We start from the raw sequence: 27,281 nt of genomic DNA on the forward strand, positions 1-27,281 counted from the left end.
GAGACCTGGAGCAGTTTGCAAAGAAGTGTGGTCCAAAATTCCAAGTGAGAGAAGTAAGAAGCTTTTAGATGGTTATAGGAAGCGATTGATCGCAGTTATTTATTCCAAAGGATGTGCAACCAAATATTAAGTTGAGGGTGCCAACAATTTTGTCCAGCCCATTTTTGGGGTTTTGTGTGAAATTATGTCTAATTTGCCTTTTTCCTCCGTTTTTTTGTGTTGTTCCAATACACACAAAGGAAATAAACATGTGTGTAACAAAACGTGAAATTGCAATAATTTTCTGGGAGAAATGCTTCACTTAATGAAACAATTTCAAGGGTGCCAACATTTTTGGCCATAACTGTATATGGAGGTAAGCCATAACCAAAGTGTAATCTTTAATGTGCAATCCTTATTTGTGACTAGGGAAGTTGTGTTCTTGCCTAGTGCCCATTGTCTGGTCTCAGACACCCAGATCTGCTTCTAAGGAACTGTTCATATTGCAGTCTGTTTTTTTGCCTTTAAAAAGCAATAGACAACTGAGTTGTTTTCTGTTCTATTCAACCCTGTAAAAAGATTAAACAAAATAAACTTTCAAGATCTTATATGAGGCAATGATCTGTTATATTCATCATTAAACCTTAAACTCATGAAGCCCGTATGTTGAATAATATATTGCTACCTATGCAGTTCTAAGAATTTCAGGGTTGTAGGCAATGTATGCAGGGACGATTCAGGCTTTGTTGAAAAGGAATGTATAATCCTTTTAGTCTTATTTTATTAATTAACGTGTTTTTTTTCCATCTTCAGGAAAGTAGTGTCCCCAGGCACAGTTTAATGTTAAAAAAACAAACTATGCTTTACATATGTGGGTCCATCAGTGTCTCCCCTGCTGCTCGCAGTGTCTTATTGTCTGCAGCGCTGACATCACATCGAGGGTGCTGTAGCCAATCAGTGATCTCAGCCCTTGTAGTCAGCATGAGCTACTGAGCTCACTGATTGGCCGTAGTGCTGTTGGCGTTACATCAGCGCTACAGACATCAGCAGTAGCTGGGTCATCAGAAAGCGAGTAAAGGGATGTGCACACATCAGATCCACTTACAGAAGCACTCCCCCCCCCCACTAAAATATTTATTCTCTTAATATATTGGAGCCATCATATTATATAGCACTGTGTACTTAAATTAAAATAGCTCATTTTGTCTTTCTACTCAGTTCATTCTTCTCTGTTCTACTAAATCTGTGACATTACAAGATTAAAAACTGACTAGCTGAATCATTCTAAGCTGTACATAGGAACAGGAGGTCAATTTTCCCTGTATGAGTCATGAGTCACTGCAAAAGTCCCTGGCAGAGGGAAGAGCAGATCAGCTGGTTCTAAAAAAAAAAAAAAGCTTAGAAAGATTCAGCTAGTCAGTTTTTAATCATGTGATGTCATATACCTAATGGAAAAGAGAGGAATTATCTGGGTAGAAAGGTAAAATGAGCAATTATAGGTACACAGTGCTATATAATATGACTGCAGCATATTGAATGGATAAAAACTGTGCTTGTTTTAGAAAGCTCATTCCAGACTATTAGCTCATCTAAATAGGCCGGCAAACATGCGGCTGACAAGCAGAACACCAGTTTGTCAGGTGCCATGATTGTTAAGCTTGCTTACAAATTATCGTTCTCTGCAGCACATCATCTGCCTAAACAGAGCAATAACATGATGTTCTGTGCATAAAGAATGATGGCATTAATGACCTTTCTGTGCACATGGAAGTGCAGTCGTTCCGTCTACACAGGCCATTAAACGATAAGCGATCGGCATGCATGTTGGTGATTGGTGGTCATTTCATGGCCACGCTCATGCGGTTTTAATCCAGCATTAGAGTAGCACCATGAACTTTACTACTTTTGCATGTGATCGAAAATCAATAAATTGTTGTTTAGTCGTCATTGTTATTGTGCGGTTTTCTACTTCCTTATATATTAAAATTAACCTCTTCCATTCCAATGCTACATGTGGTTGTGGGGATGCTGCATCTGAGAAGAGGTTAAAGCTCCCCAGATAATAATTGCATTCTGGGTATTGTAGCCTGGTGCAGGAGAGTGTAGGTCAATAAGGATGATCACATTTAGAATTTCATGATCTGTGTACTGGAACAAATTGAAAGCTAAGGCCGGTATCAATCACATTGAAAGAAGATGCGGGAGGGGGACTGGGGGTGTTAATTGTTACTGCTTCTCAGGGTACCGGACAGATAACTGGTAATGAAATACTTATGGCTCTGATATAGAAAAGAGGATAAAACAATAGGAGGAGATAAGGCGAGAGCGAAGGAATACTCTGGAGCCTTCTATTCACCATGTTCTGTTTCTCCGGCTATTTATTACGGAGCACAATTTCCTGGGATGTTGCAGTAATGCTTCTGCAGAGTATTACTGATACACCAGGGTGTGATGTTTTCATACCGTGAACTACCTATTTCATCCTGTTACAGTTGAGTGGGCCACGTGGATATAAGCTGCATTTGGATGCCCTTAATTATCTGGCAATGTACTCTTTTTGGCTGCCACCACTGTCACCCCTCAACCCCGGCACCAGAATGTGTAAGAATATACATAGCAAAACAAATTGGAAGTCCGAGAGCCCATGACAATCAGTCCCCAGCAGCAGCCAGCTCTGAAAATTACTGTTCCGGCCATTGCCCTGACTTGCTAAACAGTGCGAATGCAAGCCCTTTTGAATAAGCTGTTCACCCAAAGGTCCTCTATATGTAAAATAGACATGACATGGTGGCACACCAATGTATATTTCATCTGATGATAGAAAGTCCAGAGTAGTATTCTGAGGGGCAAACATTGACAGAAGTCTAAATGTACTGAATATATATACACATACAGTAGCTTGCGACAGTATTCACTCCCACTTCCCTGGCATTTTTCGTGTTTTGCTATCTCGCAATCTGGAATTTCACTGGTTTTTTTTTGTTGTTTTTTTGAGGGATGGTTTGCATCAGCTCATGTAAAGAACATGCCTGCAACTGTGAACATTTGAGTTTCTTTTTAATGTGAAGCAAACCCCAAATAAAACAAAACAACTGAAAACTTCAGTGTGCATAAGTATTCACCCCCCTAAAGTCAGTACTTTTTAGAGCCTCCTTTTGCACAAATTACAGCTGCAAGTCGTTTTGGATACCGTATATACTCGAGTATAAGCTGACCCGAGCATAAGCCGAGACCCCTAATTTTGCCACAAAAACTGGGAAAACTTAATGATTCGAGTATAAGCCTAGGGTGGGAAATGCAGCAGCTACCAGTAAATTTCAAAAGTAAAAATAGATACCAATAAAAGTAAAATTAATTGAGTCATCAGAAGGTTAAGTGTTTTTGAATATCCATATTGAATCAGGAGCCCCATATAATGCTCCATACAGTTCATGATGGGCCCCATAAGATGCTCCATACAAAATACACCCCATATAATGCTCCATACAGTTTATGATGGGCCCCATATGATGCTCCATACAGACATTTACCCCATATAGTGCTGCACAAATGCTGATTATGGCCCCATAAGATGCTCCATAGACACATTTGCCCCGTATAATGCTCCACAAATGCTGATTATGGCCCCATAAGATGCTCAATAGAGATATTTGCCCCATATAATGCTGCACAAATGCTGATTATGGCCCCATAAGATGCTCCATAGAGATATTCGCACCATATAATGCTGCACATGGCCCCATAAGATGCTCCATAGAAATATTTGCTCCATGTAATGCTGCCCAAATGCTGATTATGGCCCCATAAGATGCTCCATAGACACATTTGCCCCGTATAATGCTCCACAAATGCTGATTATGGCCCCATAAGATGCTCAATAGAGATATTTGCCCCATATAATTGTCATGTCGGACGCTGTTCATACTAGGACGTTCGACAGACAGCGGTAATTCCGCTTTTGTCCACTATGCGCTCAGTGGCGTCGGCAAGTTTTATCTAGCTGGTCGGGGGTTAATTTAGCTGGTGCTCGGATTGGAAGCTGGGTCACGCCCACTGCCTTTAAATAGTTCTTCTGAACATTGGGCGTCGCCGATTATAGCTTCTGTCTTGTGCTTGGTTATCTCGGTCTGGAGTGGTGATCTTGGAGAAGGAGTATCGTATCTGGTGGTGTATTTCCCTTTGTCTTATTTTCTCCTTCCTTTATTTGTATTTGTTTTGCCCTGTGCACTTATAGTGTATTCCTGTGTGACTTTGGCGTGGTGCATATTTTCCGTTATCCTTGTCTGTGCTAACTGTGGGTATATGTTATGGTTCTCAATGGCAAGAGAACATAGCCCAGCAAACATAAGAACTAGCTCTTGGAAGGATGGAAACTAAACTGACCATGAACTAAACCTGCCGCACAACTAACAGTAGCCGGGTAGCGTAGCCTGCGTTTTATCCCTAGACGCCCAGCGCCGGCCGGAGGACTAACTAATCCTGGCAGAGGAAAATATAGTCCTGGCTCACCTCTAGAGAAATTTCCCCGAAAGGCAGACAGAGGCCCCCACAAATATTGGCGGTGATTTTAGATGAAATGACAAACGTAGTATGAAAATAGGTTTAGCAAAATTGAGGTCCGCTTACTAGATAGCAGGAAGACAGAAAGGGCACTTTCATGGTCAGCTGAAAACCCTATCAAAACACCATCCTGAAATTACTTTAAGACTCTAGTATTAACTCATAACATCAGAGTGGCAATTTCAGATCACAAGAGCTTTCCAGACACAGAAACGAAACTACAGCTGTGAACTGGAACAAAATGCAAAAACAAACAAGGACTAAAGTCCAACTTAGCTGGGAGTTGTCTAGCAGCAGGAACATGCACAGAAAGGCTTCTGATTACAATGTTGACCGGCATGGAAGTGACAGAGGAGCAAGGCTAAATAGCGACTCCCACATCCTGATGGAAACAGGTGAACAGAGAGGATGATGCACACCAGTTCAATTCCACCAGTGGCCACCGGGGGAGCCCAAAATCCAATTTCACAACAGTACCCCCCCCCTCAAGGAGGGGGCACCGAACCCTCACCAGAACCACCAGGGCGATCAGGATGAGCCCTATGAAAGGCACGGACCAAATCGGAGGCATGAACATCAGAGGCAGTCACCCAAGAATTATCCTCCTGACCGTATCCCTTCCACTTGACCAGATACTGGAGTTTCCGTCTGGAAACACGGGAGTCCAAGATTTTTTCCACAACGTACTCCAACTCGCCCTCAACCAACACCGGAGCAGGAGGCTCAACGGAAGGCACAACCGGTACCTCATACCTGCGCAATAATGACCGATGAAAAACATTATGAATAGAAAAAGATGCAGGGAGGTCCAAACGGAAGGACACAGGGTTAAGAATCTCCAATATCCTGTACGGGCCGATGAACCGAGGCTTAAACTTGGGAGAAGAAACCCTCATAGGGACAAAACGAGAAGACAACCACACCAAGTCCCCAACACAAAGCCGAGGACCAACCCGACGCCGGCGGTTGGCAAAAAGCTGAGTCTTCTCCTGGGACAACTTCAAATTGTCCACTACCTGCCCCCAAATCTGATGCAACCTCTCCACCACAGCATCCACTCCAGGACAATCCGAAGATTCCACCTGACCAGAAGAAAATCGAGGATGAAACCCCGAATTACAGAAAAAGGGAGACACCAAGGTGGCAGAGCTGGCCCGATTATTGAGGGCAAACTCCGCTAAAGGCAAAAAAGCAACCCAATCATCCTGATCTGCAGACACAAAACACCTCAAATATGTCTCCAAGGTCTGATTCGTCCGCTCGGTCTGGCCATTAGTCTGAGGATGGAAAGCAGACGAGAAAGACAAATCTATGCCCATCCTAGCACAGAATGCTCGCCAAAATCTAGACACGAATTGGGTACCTCTGTCAGAAACGATATTCTCCGGAATACCATGCAAACGGACCACATTTTGAAAAAACAGAGGAACCAACTCGGAAGAAGAAGGCAACTTAGGCAGGGGAACCAAATGGACCATCTTAGAGAAACGATCACACACCACCCAGATGACAGACATCTTCTGAGAAACAGGAAGATCCGAAATAAAATCCATCGAGATGTGCGTCCAGGGCCTCTTCGGGATAGGCAAGGGCAACAACAATCCACTAGCCCGAGAACAACAAGGCTTGGCCCGAGCACAAACGTCACAAGACTGCACGAAGCCTCGCACATCTCGAGACAGGGAAGGCCACCAGAAGGACCTTGCCACCAAATCCCTGGTACCAAAGATTCCAGGATGACCTGCCAACGCAGAAGAATGAACCTCAGAAATGACTTTACTGGTCCAATCATCAGGAACAAACAGTCTACCAGGTGGGCAACGATCAGGTCTATCCGCCTGAAACTCCTGCAAGGCCCGCCGCAGGTCTGGAGAAACGGCAGACAATATCACTCCATCCTTAAGGATACCTGTAGGTTCAGAATTACCAGGGGAGTCAGGCTCAAAACTCCTAGAAAGGGCATCCGCCTTAACATTCTTAGAACCCGGCAGGTAGGACACCACAAAATTAAACCGAGAGAAAAACAACGACCAGCGCGCCTGTCTAGGATTCAGGCGTCTGGCGGACTCAAGATAAATTAGATTTTTGTGGTCAGTCAATACCACCACCTGATGTCTAGCCCCCTCAAGCCAATGATGCCACTCCTCAAAAGCCCACTTCATGGCCAAAAGCTCCCGATTCCCAACATCATAATTCCGCTCGGCGGGCGAAAATTTACGCGAGAAAAAAGCACAAGGTCTCATCACGGAGCAATCGGAACTTCTCTGCGACAAAACCGCCCCAGCTCCGATTTCAGAAGCGTCGACCTCAACCTGAAAAGGAAGAGCAACATCAGGCTGACGCAACACAGGGGCGGAAGAAAAGCGGCGCTTAAGCTCCCGAAAGGCCTCCACAGCAGCAGGGGACCAATCAGCAACATCAGCACCCTTCTTAGTCAAATCAGTCAATGGTTTAACAACATCAGAAAAACCAGCAATAAATCGACGATAAAAGTTAGCAAAGCCCAAAAATTTCTGAAGACTCTTAAGAGAAGAGGGTTGCGTCCAATCACAAATAGCCTGAACCTTGACAGGATCCATCTCGATGGAAGAGGGGGAAAAAATATATCCCAAAAAGGAAATCTTTTGAACCCCAAAAACGCACTTAGAACCCTTCACACACAAGGAATTAGACCGCAAAACCTGAAAAACCCTCCTGACCTGCTGGACATGAGAGTCCCAGTCATCCGAAAAAATCAAAATATCATCCAGATACACAATCATAAATTTATCCAAATAATCACGGAAAATGTCATGCATAAAGGACTGAAAGACTGAAGGGGCATTTGAAAGACCAAAAGGCATCACCAAATACTCAAAGTGGCCCTCGGGCGTATTAAATGCGGTTTTCCACTCATCCCCCTGCTTAATTCGCACCAAATTATACGCCCCACGGAGATCTATCTTAGAGAACCACTTGGCCCCCTTTATGCGAGCAAACAAATCAGTCAGCAGTGGCAACGGATATTGATATTTAACAGTGATCTTATTCAAAAGCCGATAATCAATGCACGGCCTCAAAGAGCCATCTTTCTTAGCCACAAAGAAAAAAACGGCTCCTAAGGGAGATGACGAAGGACGAATATGTCCCTTTTCCAAGGACTCCTTTATATATTCTCGCATAGCAGCATGTTCAGGCACAGACAGATTAAATAAACGACCCTTAGGGTATTTACTACCCGGAATCAAATCTATGGCACAATCGCACTCCCGGTGCGGAGGTAATGAACCAAGCTTAGGTTCTTCAAAAACGTCACGATATTCAGTCAAGAATTCAGGAATCTCAGAGGGAATAGATGATGAAATGGAAACCACAGGTACGTCCCCATGCGTCCCCTTACATCCCCAGCTTAACACAGACATAGCTTTCCAGTCAAGGACTGGATTATGAGATTGCAGCCATGGCAATCCAAGCACCAACACATCATGTAGGTTATACAGCACAAGAAAGCGAATAATCTCCTGGTGATCCGGATTAATCCGCATAGTTACTTGTGTCCAGTATTGTGGTTTATTGCTAGCCAATGGGGTGGAGTCAATCCCCTTCAGGGGTATAGGAGTTTCAAGAGGCTCCAAATCATACCCACAGCGTTTGGCAAAGGACCAATCCATAAGACTCAAAGCGGCGCCAGAGTCGACATAGGCATCCGCGGTAATAGATGATAAAGAACAAATCAGGGTCACAGATAGAATAAACTTAGACTGTAAAGTGCCAATTGAAACAGACTTATCAAGCTTCTTAGTACGCTTAGAGCATGCTGATATAACATGAGTTGAATCACCGCAATAGAAGCACAACCCATTTTTTCGTCTAAAATTCTGCCGTTCACTTCTGGACAGAATTCTATCACATTGCATATTCTCTGGCGTCTTCTCAGTAGACACCGCCAAATGGTGCACAGGTTTGCGCTCCCGCAGACGCCTATCGATCTGGATAGCCATTGTCATGGACTCATTCAGACCCGCAGGCACAGGGAACCCCACCATAACATCCTTAATGGCATCAGAGAGACCCTCTCTGAAATTCGCCGCCAGGGCGCACTCATTCCACTGAGTAAGCACAGCCCATTTACGGAATTTCTGGCAGTATATTTCAACTTCGTCTTGCCCCTGAGATAGGGACATCAAGGCCTTTTCCGCCTGAAGTTCTAACTGAGGTTCCTCATAAAGCAACCCCAAGGCCAGAAAAAACGCATCCACATTGAGCAACGCAGGATCCCCTGGAGCCAATGCAAAAGCCCAATCCTGAGGGTCGCCCCGGAGCAAGGAAATCACAATCCTGACCTGCTGAGCAGGATCTCCAGCAGAGCGAGATTTCAGGGACAAAAACAACTTGCAATTATTTTTGAAATTTTGAAAGCAAGATCTATTCCCCGAGAAAAATTCAGGCAAAGGAATTCTAGGTTCAGATATAGGAACATGAACAACAAAATCTTGTAAATTTTGAACTTTCGTGGTGAGATTATTCAAACCTGCAGCTAAACTCTGAATATCCATTTTAAACAGGTGAACACAGAGCCATTCCAGGATTAGAAGGAGAGAGAGAGAGAAAGGCTGCAATATAGGCAGACTTGCAAGAGATTCAATTACAAGCACACTCAGAACTGAAGGGAAAAAAAAAAAAAAAAATCTTCAGCAGACTTCTCTTTTCTCTCCTTTCTCTGTCAATTAATTTAACCCTTTGTGGCCGGTCAAACTGTTATGGTTCTCAATGGCAAGAGAACATAGCCCAGCAAACATAAGAACTAGCTCTTGGAAGGATGGAAACTAAACTGACCATGAACTAAACCTGCCGCACAACTAACAGTAGCCGGGTAGCGTAGCCTGCGTTTTATCCCTAGACGCCCAGCGCCGGCCGGAGGACTAACTAATCCTGGCAGAGGAAAATATAGTCCTGGCTCACCTCTAGAGAAATTTCCCCGAAAGGCAGACAGAGGCCCCCACAAATATTGGCGGTGATTTTAGATGAAATGACAAACGTAGTATGAAAATAGGTTTAGCAAAATTGAGGTCCGCTTACTAGATAGCAGGAAGACAGAAAGGGCACTTTCATGGTCAGCTGAAAACCCTATCAAAACACCATCCTGAAATTACTTTAAGACTCTAGTATTAACTCATAACATCGGAGTGGCAATTTCAGATCACAAGAGCTTTCCAGACACAGAAACGAAACTACAGCTGTGAACTGGAACAAAATGCAAAAACAAACAAGGACTAAAGTCCAACTTAGCTGGGAGTTGTCTAGCAGCAGGAACATGCACAGAAAGGCTTCTGATTACAATGTTGACCGGCATGGAAGTGACAGAGGAGCAAGGCTAAATAGCGACTCCCACATCCTGATGGAAACAGGTGAACAGAGAGGATGATGCACACCAGTTCAATTCCACCAGTGGCCACCGGGGAGCCCAAAATCCAATTTCACAACAGGTATAGGTGTATGGTCTCTTCACTGGGAGGTGGGTGGAGGTTTCAGCCTAGGGTTGAAACAGGACACAGGGTGAGGATGGAGGCCCAGACATGCACACCATCAGTGAAAACTCTGGGAGAGGGTCAGTCAGGGTTTCCCAGAGTTGAGGGAAATCGCAGGGGCCTGGGTTATTAGCTCTTGCCTACGTAGGCTTCCCGTGACAATAATGCTGCACAAATGCTGATTATGGCCCCATAAGATGCTCCATAGAGATATTTGCACCTTATAATGCTGCACATGGCCCCATAAGATGCTCCATAGAAATATTTGCCCCATACAATGCTGCACAAATGCTGATTATGGCCCCATAAGATGCTCCATAGACTATTATGCCCCACATGCTGTTGCTGCGATTAAAAAAAAAATCACATACTCACCTCTCGTCGCTCAGGCCCCCGGCACTTTCAATATTCACCTGTCTGCACTCCACCGTTGGTGCCGCTGTGTCTTCCGCGTCCTCTGCACTGACTTCAGGCAGAGGGCGGCATGCACACTAATCGCGTCATCGCGCCCTCTGACCTGAGCATCACTGCAGAGGATGCAGAAGACACAGCGGCGCCGACGGTGGAACGGGGGACAGGTGATTATCGCGCACTGCCCCGTCATACTCACCTGCTCCTGGCGCGGTCCCTGCACGTCCCTGGTTCTCCGGGCGCCGGCAGCTTCTTCCTGTATTGAGCAGTCACATGGTACCGCTCATTACAGTAATGAATATGCGGCTCCACCCCTATGGGAGTGGAGTCGGGTCTATATTCATCACTGTAATCCGCATCCGCAATAAAAACTCATGTAATCCGCACATGACTGTATCAGTACAATTTTGTCAAAACCAAATACCAGTAAGTACCAAAAACAAATCTGCAGGACACACCAAAAAAAGACAAAACAAAAAAAACTGCAAGTAGCCTAATTTACATAATTTGTGCAAAAATGGTGCAGATAATCTGCACCATCACAAACTCGCCAAAAACTCATCATGGGAACCTAGCATTAAGGTATGAGAATGGTTTCTGGGTTTAAGGACTTTCTCCGTTTTTGCCATTCGAAATTGTAGTACTTGTCATACTGGTCACCAGTATGATACAATGCTTACAAGAGCCTCCTAATATAAACGTAAAAAGATTAATGCAACTTATAGTGTTTATAAATTTATTATCATACTCAATTAGTTTTATATGGATGGGGGCTTCACAACTTTCCCCTTGTGGATGGTGTCGGGGGAGAGAAGTTTCCAATTGTTGATGCTTTGGTTTACAGGAGATTCTCAGGACTCTGAACATTTTTTATTACCTTTTATGCATTACTGCCCTTTTCCAAGATGGCGTCTTTGGTCTCATGTGCACTGTGTCTTCCTGCTATAAAACTCCACCCCAGCCTTCAGTCTGTGCTAGGGTATTCTGCCTTGCATCCAGCTCCTGACCGCTGGTAACTCCCTGGCTATATACCTGCTCCTGTGAACCTGTGGGGTTATCCTGCTACTCTGCTCTGAGTTCCTGCTGCATACACCAGTTACCAGTAATCCTTCATCTGCTGCTCGTGTTTGCTTCCATCTGCATTTGCTGGACATGTAAGCTGTTGCTGCTCTGCAAAACCCTTAGACTATTACCCAGGCCTCCCTGGTTGAGCTAAGATATTATTTGAACTGCCATATAAGCATATCTATCTGTGTTTTGGACTAAGCAAGGACTTATTCGTGTCAAGTATCCTCAAGAATAATGGTGCTTCATAGACTTTCTGCTTGATTGCATTTTCCTCTGAAGTTCCCTATAGACTGCTAAGCTGCATTTAATACTTACACCAAGTGTTGTGGACTTGAGTTTCTCTCTGCACCTGTTTGAATCATCGTGTGATAATATAGACTTTACCACTTATAAAACTGTGTCCTGTAGTTGTCTTGTTCCACGCAAAGAGTCTCCTGAGTTATCCCCTATAATTATTACAGCATCATTTTTGTGAACAAAAGGCGCTTCAGGAAACTGTTGGCTGTGATTTCTCTATATAGCTTCTCCTGATGTCTTTTTGGACATCTTTTCCAATACAGTATATAACATAGTGGCGGCTTCCAAGTGGAAGATTGGACCAGTCATTTCTTTTATCCGCTTCACAGCTTTCGAAGCCAGAAGCAGTTAAACGAAGTTACAATAGACAGAACATATGCTCTGCAAGTCGTTTTGACATTGCTGCGCACATGTTAATTATTTTTAAAGGCTTTTTTAGTGCTTTTTCAGGTGGGTTTCAGGCAGAATCCGCCTGAAAAAGACGTCATATGTACATACCCTTAGAGAGTGAGGCACTGCTTTTTATGCATGTAACTACAACAATATTTATATAGCATGTGCATGTTTTACCTTTTGGGAATATAACAATAAAGTTCATCCCAGCAAAAGACAAAAGATTATGGAGTGGAATACTATGATATAATGAACACCAAAGACTATCCAGAAACCTCCCATAAGTGTATGTATGTGTGTTATATATATATATATATATATATATATATATATATATATATATAAAAACATATATGTATATATATCAGTAAGGTGCACTTAATTACTTGGTGCACCGTTGCCTGTACTTGGTTTGCTCAGTCATGTGCTGACAGAGTCCCTGTAATATAGTGACCTTCTAGACTTCTTTTACATTGTAACCATTGCGCCTCTATATATTTAGTACATGGCTTTTTCTGAGCCCCGGATACCTGTGCTGTGTAGAGATCACTGACTCAGGGAGATGCTCCATGGTGCCTCACCTTCAACTTTTCCTGCTTTCTCATATGTCTGCAAGATCCAGTGTTGTCTAGACAAAATAAATCAACTGGGAGCCTTTTTTATAGTATTAATTAAGCCATTAGGTCCTAAAATAAGTCCATGAAATATTCTAGTAATAATAGCTCATTCCTCAATAGGTTTATACAAAACAAGAAAAGGAGTTGTTTTTATGCTACAACGATGTACAGTATACGTTATTGCAGATTTTTTGCATGTACATGTATTAAATATAAAAAAAATATGACGGCTGCAAACAGAGTGTAAGCATCAAAGCTGTACACATAACAGTGAAATCAGGTACTAAAAGTTATATGGATGTACGAAAGGACCCTAAATAGCAGGCACAACGGTCAAAGTATTGAATGCACAAACATATATGTACCTTTTCGTAGGTATATGGCAATAGTGCTCTTACCCATAGTTAACACTGACTGCAGAGTTGCTACAAAAGGACCAAAATATATGAATGTGTACATGTACCTTGTACTGTATAAGGGGATAAGGGGATTGTCTAGTCTTGTATGTGAATAGTTCCTGGTGTTTACTACATGTAATACTAGATATGTTAAAGGTAAATTGTGCCTGTCATCTCTGTATCTGCATTGGACACATCTACGTTGTGTTTTTTTTTTTCCCAAATAGGTGGTCAAATTACACTTTCTGTAACTGCAGGACAAGGATCTGTGCTCTGTGTATCTGCAGGAGGCAAAGCGTTTGGTTTATGTAGCAGTCAGTTAGATGTGACCTTGTCAGCATGCAGACAGAGAGGGCCACTGGTTCCCTGCCCTGCCGCTCTGTGAATGACGTCCTGTTAGTTCCCTTCCTGGAAGTGATCTCTGTAGAGAAGCCTCTGAGCCCCAAGAAAGAAAACGTTTCATCATGACGACTACAAGCAGCGATGAGGAGCATCGTCTTCCTCCTGAGCATGCAGCCTCCGCACCCACGAAATACTTGTAGTATGTATGTTCAGTACTCACTCCGTCATATATGGCTTCATAAACTGAATGTTGCAAGATCAGCACTGAAAAACTAAAGGAAACGTATCCATGAGCGGCATGTTTGTGGAAATTTTTATCTATATTCTGGAAATATTACTTCTTTAAGTCTCCGTTCCCACAATGAGGTTTTGATAGTGCAGATTTTCTGCACTATTCACACATTAAGTATAATTGGTAACATGCATTTAAAAATACGCAGCGTAAAAACAGTCGCCAAAAACTTTGTGGGAACGTAGCCCATCTATGCGAGGAGTGATTGTATCATCGCTGTATATCAGTCACTTCTGTGCAGTTTATTTTTTTACGACACAGGCCTTGCAGCAAGAGCAGCTGAAATACACAGCTAGATAACATTTCGATGCATTATTATATCAGGGATTAAAAACCCATTCCCTCATTAAAAATGCATCTGCTAACAAAATTCTGTTTTTGCACGTATTTATTTGCCATTGCTTTTATAGCACCTAAATATTCTACAGTTCTTTACAGAACTTTAGAAGGATGTTTGGGAAATGTTTTGGACAAAGTGTCACGGTTCCACCCCTCAGTGTGTCTGAGATGCTGTTACTGACAGCTCAGCTGTCCAATCTGGTACAGGGGAATGCTGAGCTGTCGCTGCATTGATTGACAGCTCAGCCGTCAAATCTGAGACTGGGAGGCACTGGCTGTTTCCAGGTGTTCCATTATCCCAGATGATTGCCAGGCTACTTAATTGGTCTGTTTCTCCCAAACCTCTGCCAGACATACATTCAGCTTCTGTATGGTTTGTCTCTCTGTGCCTTGCATGCCATTTGTTGATTTTTTTTTTTTATTGCCTGCTCTTGTCAGGAGTAACAGTCGTCCGGCACTTTCAGGATTAATGCAATTGTCTAAAGGGACATATCCAGTGTGGCAAGGTCCACTCATAATTGTGGAAAGGTGGCAGATTTAGGCTAGACTTTACCCTTTGAATTTATGCTATGAAAATCTTCATCAAAAATCGACACCAACAGATAATATATCTGCAGCACTGTTAATATCATTTTTTTTTCTCCAGAGCATGTGGATGAGATTTGGTAATATGCATTGCATGTACTACCAATGTAAACACACCATAAGGGTATAAAAAAATAAGAAGAAAATCGGACCGCACCAACAGCCTGCGAGAGAGACATGGTGGGAACCGCTCACCTGCGTGCTAATGGCCAAAGCGTCCAGTCCTGGGTGCGGAGCTCCGTGAGAAAGATGCATCTGTAGGTATCGATGGGAGAAGAAGGAACGCACTCACAGGACGTCCGATGCAGGTAACTTTATTGTAGTATAAAAAAACATCTTCACAACCGGGTCTGACAGATACCGACCTGTTGAAGCGCCAGCCAGGCGCGAAACAGCTGTTGTCTAGCTTTGCCGCACTCCTTGTACAGCACCCCCGGTTGTGAAGATGTTTTTTATACTACAATAAAGTTACCTGCATCGGACGTCCTGTGAGTGCGTTCCTTCTTCTCCCATCGACACCATAAGGGTATATTTCCACGGGGCGTAATCTCTGCTCTTTGGATGTAGTGGATACCCGCTCCGCCTAAAGCGCCACCCCCTGTTTTACGTGCGGTAATTCCAGATGTGTTCATTGAACACATGCGGAATCACCGCATCGTATTCATAGATTGGATTATTTATCTTGCGGAGGTGGAGTGTCTCCGCAAGATAAATAGACATGCTGCTGTCTGCAAAGATGTGCCACATGTCCGGTTACGAAGGGTCGGATGCGGCCCTGCATGCATAGTGGAGATGGGATTTCATAAAATTCCTTCTACTATGCTGTAACATCTGGACGCTGTGGATTGGACGCAGTGGCTGTACGCAGCGTCCATTCCGCAGCAAATCCTGAACATTATCCTTAACGTGGAAACCTACCCTTATAGAGAGGCAACTGTTTAAAGATGAAAACAGTTAAAGGGTTTTTCCACTTTTACAATGTTCATCTCAAATGTACCTGTCACGTAAAATAACAAGCAGATAGCATTCCGTTCCTACTGTTAATGGGCTCAGTTACTGAACTTGGTGACGTAGGTAGCACGAGCCGCTCTGCTCGGTGATCTCCTGCTACGGTGATGTAAGCTGTTAACATGACTGACGTCACCGCTGCAGACGAGGCCAATGGCAGTTTTACATGATAGGTAACTTTTGAAGATTACTTTTCTAAAAGTGAAAAATCACTTTAACAAAAAACATATGGTGCCAATAGCAAAATGGTTTTCCGTCTTGTGCTTGTCATGTGGGTATCGTCCAGACTATCCTTGTTGCTGCCCCTATGGATAAACGTATTGAAACCCATTGCAAGTTGCCATCCACTTTCATTATACCTGTTATGCTACGTTCACATTTGCGTTGCGTCGGGCGCAGCCGCAGCGACGCATGCGTCATGCGCCCCTATATTTAACATGGGGGGCGCATGGACATGCGTTGTCTAGCGTTTTGTGACGCATGCGTCATTTTTGGCGCAACTGTCTGGGCGCATACAACGCTGCATGATGCAGTTTTTTGGCGTAAAAAAAATGAACGCATGCGTCACAAAACGCTGCGTTATGCATGCGTTGTGCATGCGTTGTGCGTTGCGTCGCCGACGCTGCGCACAACAAAGCAAATGTGAACATAGCATTACAGGCACCAAAAAGGCCCCCCTACAGCATGCCAAAGTTATTATTCTCTTCGTGCTACTCCTATCTGGCCGATGTTGCACAATGAACCCCAAAAGGTGAATACCTTCTCTGTATGTTATTTTAGATGTACGTAGAGAAGCTTTAAGGGGCAACTTTTCTTAAAGGGAAACATTTGATTTACATACCGGCCGCTATTATATGTGTACAAACATTTGTGGATTTATTGGTCCTGCATCTTTCGCCATGATAACATGGGAGCCAATGCTGATCCCTCTCTCTCATTTCCCCTTGGCACAAGAGGAGCCAGGAGCTGGAGTTGTGTCTCATGAGTCACAATTAGAGCAGTAAAAGGCTTATGGCTTGTTGAGGAGGAAATCCCCTCTATCGGAGAGCTTGGGAATAGAAACCAAGCCGCAGATTGGGAGCAGGTCCCATTATTTGTATGTTATATCCACTGACTGGGGACTCTTCTCGTAACCTCAGACGTATCTATTCTCTTTTTAAGTAGCTTCTGACCTTAACCCTTTTGGTTTCTTTATAAGAAGAGTGTGTGGGTATACATTAACTACATTTGGTTATAAACTATCAATTGAAATAATGAAGAAAGAAAATCATAGAAATTGTACATGGACACAAATGGGGGCACACGTATCAATGTGTCTTAAACATCGGTGCCGTTTTTGCTTTTTTTTCTACAATACAAAGTCTGTGTATTTTCAGACCATTCTACAGGTTAAGTTCATTTAGGAGTTACTTTTTTGTATAATCTTTTGTTATTTGTGCAGTGTTTATACTTCTCTTTGGCTTCAAAGTCATTTCTTTATAGTTTCTTCTGTTTGGATCATCTTTCTTGCTTGAATCTAAAAACTACTTTATTTTCATGTGGCTACAGCCGTACTCCAGTTTGCAACTTAGTCACAAAAGTTGACATCCAGCAAAAGAAAGAAGAAAGATTCATGGTTTGGTTCTGGGGGTTCCAACCATAGATCACACGTTGGTGGCCTTTCCTATAGGTCAGGAGTGGTGAACCTTTTTTCTCCCAGGGACTATTTCGATATTTATACTATAATTTGGGGGACCGTGCAAAATTATCAACTTGAAAATTACCCTGCTATATTTGGTCAAACAAGTACGGTATCTCACCGCTAATGTGACATTGGAGATGCTTCTGTTTGGTGCGGTGTGTGATGTTGGGTAGTATTGATGATGTTGCTTCTCATAGCTGCTTTTCCGGGTTTGTGTCAGTGGAGCGCAGGTGACTTTGTGATGAAATTTGAAAAGAATCCGCAGCAGTAAGTTGTTCATATTACATTTTTAGAACTAAAGCAGTGGAAGGTCTCCAGGGGCTGCAGCATATACAGTACATCACACAGGAGGCACTGGGGTGAGAGCATATACATCACACAGGAGTCACTGGACTGAAGCATATACTGTACATAACATAGAATATGCCAGGGTTGGGGCATATACATCACAGGAGACACTGTGGAATATACATCAAAGGAGATGCTAGGGCATATAATCACAGGAGTTGCTGGGACATATAATCACAGGAGTTGCTGGGACATATAATCACAGGAGTTGCTGGGGCATATGCATCACAGGAGACACTGGGGCATATACATCACAGGAGACACTGGTGCATATACATCACAGGAGACGTTGATGCATATACATCACAGGAGACGCTAGTGCATATACATCACAGGTTTCTGGTGCATATACATCACAGGAGACGCTGGGGCATATACATCACAGAAGACGTGGTGGCATATACATTACAGGAGAAGTTGGGGCATATATATCACAGGAGACTCTGGGGCACATGCATCACAGGAGACTCTGGGGCACATGCATCACAGGAGACTCTGGGGCACATGCATCACAGGAGACTCTGGGGCACATGCATCACAGGAGACTCTGGGGCACAGGCATCACAGGAGACTCTGGGGCACATGCATCACAGGAGACTCTGGGGCACAGGCATCACAGGAGACTCTGGGGCACAGGCATCACAGGAGACTCTGGGGCACAGGCATCACAGGAGACTCTGGGGCACAGGCATCACAGGAGACTCTGGGGCACAGGCATCACAGGAGACTCTGGGGCACATGCATCACAGGAGACTCTGGGGCACATGCATCACAGGAGACTCTGGGGCACATGCATCACAGGAGACTCTGGGGCACATGCATCACAGGAGACTCTGGGGCACATGCATCACAGGAGACTCTGGGGCACATGCATCACAGGAGACTCTGGGGCACATGCATCACAGGAGACTCTGGGGCACATGCATCACAGGAGACTCTGGGGCACATGCATCACAGGAGACTCTGGGGCACATGCATCACAGGAGACTGGGGCACATGCATCACAGGAGACTGTGGGGCACATGCATCACAGGAGACTGGGGCACATGCATCACAGGAGACTGTGGGGCACATGCATCACAGGAGACTGGGGCACATGCATCACAGGAGACTGTGGGGCACATGCATCACAGGAGACTCTGGGGCACATGCATCACAGGAGACTCTGGGGCACATGCATCACAGGAGACTCTGGGGCACATGCATCACAGGAGACTCTGGGGCACATGCATCACAGGAGACTCTGGGGCACATGCATCACAGGAGACTCTGGGGTACATGCATCACAGGAGACTCTGGGTCACATGCATCACAGGAGACGCTGGGGCACATGCATCACAGGAGACTCTGGGGCACATGCATCACAGGAGACTCTGGGGCACATGCATCACAGGAGACTCTGGGGCACATGCATCACAGGAGACTCTGGGGCACATGCATCACAGGAGACTCTGGGGCACATGCATCACAGGAGACTCTGGGTCACATGCATCACAGGAGACGCTGGGGCACATGCATCACAGGAGACTCTGGGGCACATGCATCACAGGAGGCTCTGGGGCACATGCATCACAGGAGACTCTGGGGCACATGCATCACAGGAGACTCTGGGGCACATGCATCACAGGAGATGCTGGGGCATATACATTACAGGAGGGGTTGGGGCATCGCAGGAGCACATACATCACAGGATGGGCTGGAATCAACCTCCAATTTCTAAAAGACAGGTACACTTTAGATGACTGAAACTCTTTCAGGGTTGATTGAAAATTCTTCTACAATATATTATTCATTGTAATTTGCAACTTTTAAATAAGGATTATCCCTGGGAGTGCCTTGAGATTGGATTTTTAAAAAAAACTTTTTATTGAAAGGGTTAAAACAACGGGGGTTTAGAAGTCCAGAGAACAGAGAGATGAATAATACACATTGAATCATTGATTTCTTATTTACAAAGGCCTCACTGACTTGATAAGTAGCATTTCACTCAAGCACCTCTCTCACTTTAATCCTGCATCCCCTCGCAGCCTGAAGCATCACATAAAACAGCTGTGCGCAGGCTGTATATGAGGGGAACTAAGCCAAAGGGACTGAGCCGGTATTTACTTTTGTGATGTGAGTACGGACACTGCCCTCCTGACGGTTCCTGTGTACGTCAGGAGACGCGTAACATTTATCGTGCATCTATGTCTTACATTTCCTATATAGAGAGACTTCCAGCTCCAAGTGTTTTCACAGATCCAGTGTAAATGGTTTTCTACTGTGAGGCACATTTATAAACATTGGCACGACATTTGTGGTGTTGAAAAAGACACGCGCCTCTTTGCCAAGTGTAATTAATGCCTGGCAGACATTTTTTGCATGTTCTCCTTGTGGCCCATTATTTTTATTACCCATGGCCATACGTGTGATATCATTAGTGTAAACGGTGTTGTTTAGGATGTGAGTAGTTGGATTTGTTTCTCTTGAGCTGCTTGTAAGAGGCACGTGTTACAGACCTATAGGCACTCCGTGTAGCACTATACGAGGCATCTCGGAGGCTCCATGTTCTCCCATAACGCGTGCATACAAGAATGTGGCATGTGATGGAGCATGCATCTCCACAGAAAGTCAGAGGTACTAACAGTGCCATAAAACTGATCTGCATCCCTTAGGGGCATAAACCTGAGCAGTCCTCAAACAGTTGTGCCTGTTCTTCCACACAAAACACTAGTCCTGCTATCATCATCCCTCACAAACTAAAAATAATTTTGATGCACGTACCAGTGTAAAATGTCCAGGAACAGTCCTGATTTTTATGCTCTCCAGTTTGCCATCCATTCTTCTTCAGTTGATGGATCTTCTTCTTGAGCATTCTGTCAGCACTATAGGTGCTAGAACTTATGTCTTGCCAGCATGCATTGTTTTTGCCATTTTCCAATGGCTTTCCTGCTCTAAATTGAAAACTCAACTCTCTCTGATACCTCTTGTATGCAATTTGACAGGAGAGTTGGAACAGAGACATAAAACAACTGGCCTTACTTCCTGTTGTCCTTCTTGGCATCTCTGCTCCTAGACACCAGTCACTATTAAAGGGAATCTGTCACCAGGTTTTTGCTACGCCATCAGAGAGAAGCATAATGTAGGGGTAGAGACAGTGATGTGTCACTTTCTGGGCTGCTGTTTCCATAAAATCCCTGCTGAGCTCTGTAGGTCTTTTATTAAATAAACATACTTCACGTGACTCTAACTATGATACATTACAAATAAAACACAACAGAACTAAACATAAGAACAAAAGCTCCAATCAGACGACAACAAACGACAAAAATCACAAAGAAATAAACCAGAAATGGAACCAAAAATGGAGAAAGTTCATGACCTACAAATCAGGGACAAGAAAGAAAAATTCCAATAAAATACAGAAAGCAAAACTAAAAGACAACAAACAAAATACTCATACCTTACATGAATACCCCCGTAAAATTATAAATAATAGTATAAAATCATGTAAGATCCCCAGCCCAGCTTCATTCATACTACTATATACAACCCCTACTACATTCACACTGTCCTATATACAATGTATACACTAAACATATTACACTAAACCGATTTATACAACACCGCAAACACAACAAAACCCTACTGGTCCCACTGCCTTACCTTACAGCCACCCTCTTACACCACCACATTCACACTGCAACAAACCTAAATACAATACAGTGTACAGAATTAATTTTTTTTTCCCCTGCTGAGCTCTGTATAACCCACTCCCACCACTGATTAGCTGCTTTCTGCCTATGCATAGTATAAACAGAAATCAACCAATCAGTGGTGTGGGTGGGTTTATGCATAGCTCATGAATATGGAGAAATACCTGGCAGAAGGTTTACTAATCCTTTATTGATAATCTCCTGCTGATAATATACTGATTTTATCAAAACTGCAGCAAGCAGCTCAGTAAGTGACTCATCTCTGGAATCAGCAGATGCCCTTACATTATGCTTCTATCAGATTAGGTGGCAAAAACATGGAGACAGATTCCCTTTATTACCAGGCAGTGGACGACAAGTTAGACAAAAATGAGACCCTAAGTGTCCATCACCTTGTAGGGATTTATCAGGGGGTAAGAAAATACCATTTTTAAATAAAGTGACTGGCAGCTGATATCAAAAGAGATCAATCGGTCTGACAGTGCAGTGGCCGTTCAATGCAGATTGTTTTAGTAGCAAACCCGAGCAATTGGTTTTGACCATGTGATAAATACATGTCAGATCTGTCTCATGGAGTTGTCATCGATAGATGGGCGATGGATCAATTGGGAGGATGTAAGTATTGCTTATTTATTGGCTGAATCTATAACCGAATCATTGATAATTCTGGAATAATGGATATTTTCCTCTAGCGCTTGTGCCTTTTGCTGTCTTTTAGTCATTATGGGGTTGGCGGTAACTACAAATACAATGCCCCTCCTTTCCTGACCTCCAGCATGGTAGCGGAGCATGCGTCCCCCCGGGATTGGGCTCTGGTGCTGAGGATAGTGGGATGTATTCCTTTGATACTATCTCCACTCCCAGAGATGGAAAACAGAAAAAAAAAATATGAAAAGAAATGCTTTAATACCACGAGGAAAACGTGATTATTTTCTTAAGAAATGAAGGGCGCGTTGGAGATGTAGCAATCTGCGCCACACAGACTGCACTGTTTAAGAAACCTAGTGTTAATTTGAAGTCCTGAATGGTTTATTAGGCGGCTCTGGCTTTGTACTTTATTTAATGATCATCTTCTGGAGCATGTTAACTCCTTTGCTTTTGATAACATCTCTCTTGTAATTGAAGCAGTTTGTCTCTTTGGTATGTATTCTAATGTGTGAGAGCGGCTTGGTGGGATGACATTGTCGGATCACAGCTACAGCAGAGGGGGCAATTCCTGACTCTGGGGGCAGAGCGCCTCCGTATGTAGAAGGGCTCCCAGGGGTTAGTGCGCCAACCCTCACTTTTAGCGCACCAGATATCTCTGACCATAGCGGCACAGCCTTACTTAACAGGCAATCAGCATTTTAATTAGAGATTAAAAGGTCAGTGACTGTGTGAAATCACAACAGCCCAATATGATCTAGCAGTGCAGAAATAACGCACTGGAGAAATCTCCCATAACAATAATTCACTGCTCTTTTATTCTTTTCTGTTTTCCTCTCTGCAACACTGCTCTGCCAAAGGAATTACACCCAGCCATCTGAACCTTATCGCGCAGATTTTGTGCAGGAGATTGGAGGGAAGCATATTTTTCCCTTGCTCACTCTCCATCGGAATGTGACATTAGGGGTCTATTTATTGATCTCTGGGTAGCGGAGCCAGAACATTTTATTTTATTTCATTCTGTCCGTTCGTACCTACATCAAACAGAAACCACATCTGTTTCCAAATTGTTCTTCTTGACACTTTGTATTTGTATCCAGGCTCCAAAAATAGAAAATAAAGTGTTTTATTTGTACCGCACTTCATAATATTTTTTTGTTATCCATTCTACACATTTTATTGTCTTTTTTAAAATAATAGATCTTTTTCTTTTATGTCTTGTGTTGCTGCTTGTACAGGCTTAAAGGTAACCTGTCACCAGGTTTTCCCAATATAAAGTACGGCTCTCTCAACCCTCATACTATTAAGCTGCATATTTGTCCCCAATCTGCTCTGCAAGGCGCAGATAAGACCATTTATTATAATTACAGACAGCGCTGTACTGTTAGATGGGGGTCTCTGTTCTTGATGCGGTCCTTCCTCTCTTCTTATGATGGTGGATGATGTATCCTACACCATTCACACATTGTCCCGCATCACGCTCCTCCATACGCGCACTTTTCTCTGCCCTGTTGAGGTCAGAGTAAAGTACTGTAGTGCGCCTGCGCGGCTTTACCTTTGAGTCTTCCGTATTACTTGACCTTTTCCCTGCGCATGTGCGCTACAGTTCATTGCTTTGAACTCGACAGTTCAGAGAGAAGTTCGTTTACACGAAGGGGAACTCTGTGTTGATGACTTAGGATGCATCATCCAACGAAGCAGGGAAGAAGGACTGCAATTATGGTAAGAGAGGAGGCATCGAAGCAAGACCAGAAACGCCTGCCGGACTAGGCCGCGCTGTCTGGGAGTATAATAAATGATCTTTTTTGTACCTTGCAGCAGGGCTGTGGAGTCGGAGTCGTGAAGTTGGAGTCGGAGCACATATTGGTAGAGTCAGAGTCGGTGTCATGGAAATTGAGGAGTCTGAGTCGGAGGTTTGGCTTACCGACTCCACAGCCCTGCCTTGCAGAGAGGTTGGGGACAAACATACGGCATACTAGTATGCTGTAACGGAGGGCTTGTAGGTGCTGGTTGTACTTTATATTGGGAAAACCTGGTGAGAGGTTCCCGTTTCGAGTCTTTCCATTTCTAATAAACAGAGTGCATTGGTCTCTAGAACGACACCTTTTTTCCTATGTTTGGTGTCAGCAGTTTGTAGGGTTTGCATCCTTGTACCATCTGCATAATGTACACCAGGACAATCACAAGGTACTTTGTCTGAATACACCGCTGGCCTTAGGCTAGCACTGCAAGACTCCGCAGGAGCAAGCCAAATAGCATTGCTTTAGTGTTATGGGAAGATTGCTCATACTTTGGTACTGCATTGTACCACAGCCATTAAAGAGAACCTGTCGGCATGATTTTGTAGTGTAAAGACCTGGCTGTAATGGGGCTATAGCATGGATTACATTGATAAATTTAGTGAATAAATCTGCTTTGTGGTTCTTCTTTCATCACCATTTGAAGTTTTCTAGTAATTATATTTCGGTGCACAGGGGCCGGACTGTGAACTGGGTGTCCTTCTCCCTGTCTGTGATTCACCTGCCCCTCTGGGGATATATAGGTTGGTTTAAGAGGCTATAATGAAGAGCATTTGTTTAGATTACTCCCCGCCATCAGTTTTTGCTTGCAAACCGTTACTACTTGCCTTTATTTTTGGTTTTCATTACCCAAAACGTGGCTCCTTTGACTTGAGCTTATTTTGTATCAGGTCTTGAACTTTTTTTTTTAGTGCCACCTCCTTAAGCGTGATTGCATTTTCCTCTGAAGTTTAATATAGACTGCTGAGCTGCATTTGATATTTGCACCAAGTGTTGTGGACTTGAGTTTCTCTCTGCACCTGTTTGAATCACCGTGTGATAATATAGACTTTACCACTTATAAAACTGTGTCCTGTAGTTGTCTTGTTCCACACAAAGATTCTCCTGAGTTATCCCCTATAATTATTACAGAGATAAGCCACCATCCAAGATATCTGCCAGTGTTGAGCGCTTGACCGAGCCAAGCTTTCCTGTATAGGGGGATAGTTAGAAGAGATAGCTGTTGGTTCAGAGAACACCTATCTATTATACATGTGTGGGAGAAAGTCTATGAAGCACAATTATTCTTGAGGATACTTGACACGAATTCAGAAAAGTCCTGGCTTAGTCCAAAACACAGATATATATGCTTATAAGGCAGTTCAAATAATATCTTAGCTCAACCAGGGAGGCCTGGGTAATAGTCTCAGGTTCTTGCAGAGCAGAAACAGCTTACATGTCCAGCAAATGCAGATGGAAGTAAACACGAGCAGCAGATGAAGGAGAATTACTGGAACTGGTGTATGCAGCAGGAACTCAGAGCAGAGCAGCAGGATCACCACACAGGTTCACAGGAGCAGGTATATAGCCAGGGAGTCACCAGAGGTCAGGAGCTGGATGCAAGGCAGAATACTCTAGCACAGACTGAAGGCTGGGGTGGAGTTTTATAGCAGGAAGACACAGTGCACATGAGACCAAAGACGCCATCTTGGACAAGGGCAGTAATGCACAAAAGGTAATAAAAAATGTTCAGAGTCCTGACAATCTCCTGTAAACCAAAGCATCAACAATTGGAAACTTCTCTCCCCCGACACCATCCACGAGGGGAGAGTTGTGAAGCCCCCATACATATTAGACCATCGGTCGCTGCTGCTGATATCCGGTGTTAGTCTTCTGTGTATGGGGCCTTTAGACTGGGGTCACAGTTTTTATTATGAAAACGAAATAACGTGGGATCCATTACATGGCTTACTCCAGTACAGGTCCATTGATTGTAATATCATGATGCCTACATTTTGTTCCGCGCTCCTGGCATTGCAGATGTGAGCCAGCCTTACCAGTGTTGCACGTTCTCTTCGCGGCTTTCTCCCCCCTTCTGCTCTGTTTCCAGTATCTCCCCTCTCTCTGCAGCGCCTTCTCTCTGCTGTCAGCTCAGACGCTGGCTGGTGTTTATATCAGCTATTCTCCCAGTAGCTCAATAGATCAACTTCTCTTGTAAAGTGTTGCAATGTAAATTGACAGCTGGGAAATGTGCATAAAGCAAAGAGTTACAATGTGCACAGCTGACTGAAACATTGGATTCTTCCTTGTAAGCTGTTTCAGTTGACTGTGTAACATTGTAACTCTTTGCACTCAGGTCTCAGTTTACATGGAAACATTGTTCTAATGAAGATAATAATGTGCTTGTACAAAGCGTTATCAGGTCAGGAGCAGGGCATACTAATTTAGTGCTTCACTAGGAGAGAAGTGGAGCACACCACAGATGATTCCTTATGGTTTAGTGCACCATCCTCCATGTAACATACCATCAATATTTCCAGTATGGAATAGTACCTACCACCTCATGTTCTTAGCAGTGTTGGACTTGGTTAGCAAAGGCCCACCGGTTACATTGAGTCTTTGGGCCCACTGTTCAGCTACATGCAAAAATAACCAGACTCTAGTACACAAATTTATTTTTGCTTCTATGTAATATTAATTTGGCTAGCTTGTTTAATAAATGATTAGGTTTTACCCTTTTCTGCACATTCTGAATCAACTGTAATAGTATCAGCACTTCTTCACAGGGGCCTACCAGAGGATTCCCCTGTACTCCCATGTGGACAGTCCGAGCCTGGGTACTATGTCTTCATTCGGTCCCCATTTGTGGGAAGATCTAACTTTGGCCACTGTAGTCCTTGTACGGTGACCTCTTCTAATGATTTGCTTGTGCTCTTCTATTAAAGACACAGATGAAAGATTTTTTTTAATCTTTTGAGGAGAATACTGAGAATTAAAACACTCTGGTTTGTCCTGATGAAGGAGTTAGGAACTTTGAAACGTTGACTAGTCCACCGCATTCCTGGATATTGCACTCCTCTTCCATTCTTCTATACCGGCAGCGCAAGTTAACCCCTTTATTCCATTTACCTGTTTTCTGATTGGAATCTAGGAGCAAATTGGCACATCAACTGGTGTGACAGATGAATGGAAACAATCCTACAGAAATGTTTGGGATGCCTTTTAGCATCAGTTTCCCTCTGAGTCAGATGTTTTTGTGCCATGCTGGAGAAAAAAGAATGGATGGCAAAAAAGATGAAAACAAGGCTTAAGATTTGTATGTACCGGTAGTTGTATAC

At 43.7% G+C, this 27,281-nt stretch overlaps 1 protein-coding gene across 12 annotated transcripts in view; it reads left to right on the forward strand.

The window, feature by feature from the left end:
• Positions 1-27,281, forward strand: part of NPAS3 (neuronal PAS domain protein 3) — a 616,056-nt gene that overhangs the window by 112,085 nt on the left and 476,690 nt on the right. For 4 of the 12 annotated variants that reach the window (XM_077261159.1, XM_077261163.1, XM_077261156.1 and 1 more), the window contains one exon: positions 13,458-13,771. The exons of the other annotated variants lie outside the window; for them this stretch is intronic. The gene's annotated coding sequence lies outside the window, so the exon portion shown is untranslated. The remainder of the gene's footprint in view (positions 1-13,457; positions 13,772-27,281) is intronic. 12 annotated transcript variants of the gene reach the window in all.

This window comes from Ranitomeya variabilis, chromosome 1 (genome assembly GCF_051348905.1).
Source record: "Ranitomeya variabilis isolate aRanVar5 chromosome 1, aRanVar5.hap1, whole genome shotgun sequence".
NCBI lineage: Eukaryota > Metazoa > Chordata > Amphibia > Anura > Dendrobatidae > Ranitomeya > Ranitomeya variabilis.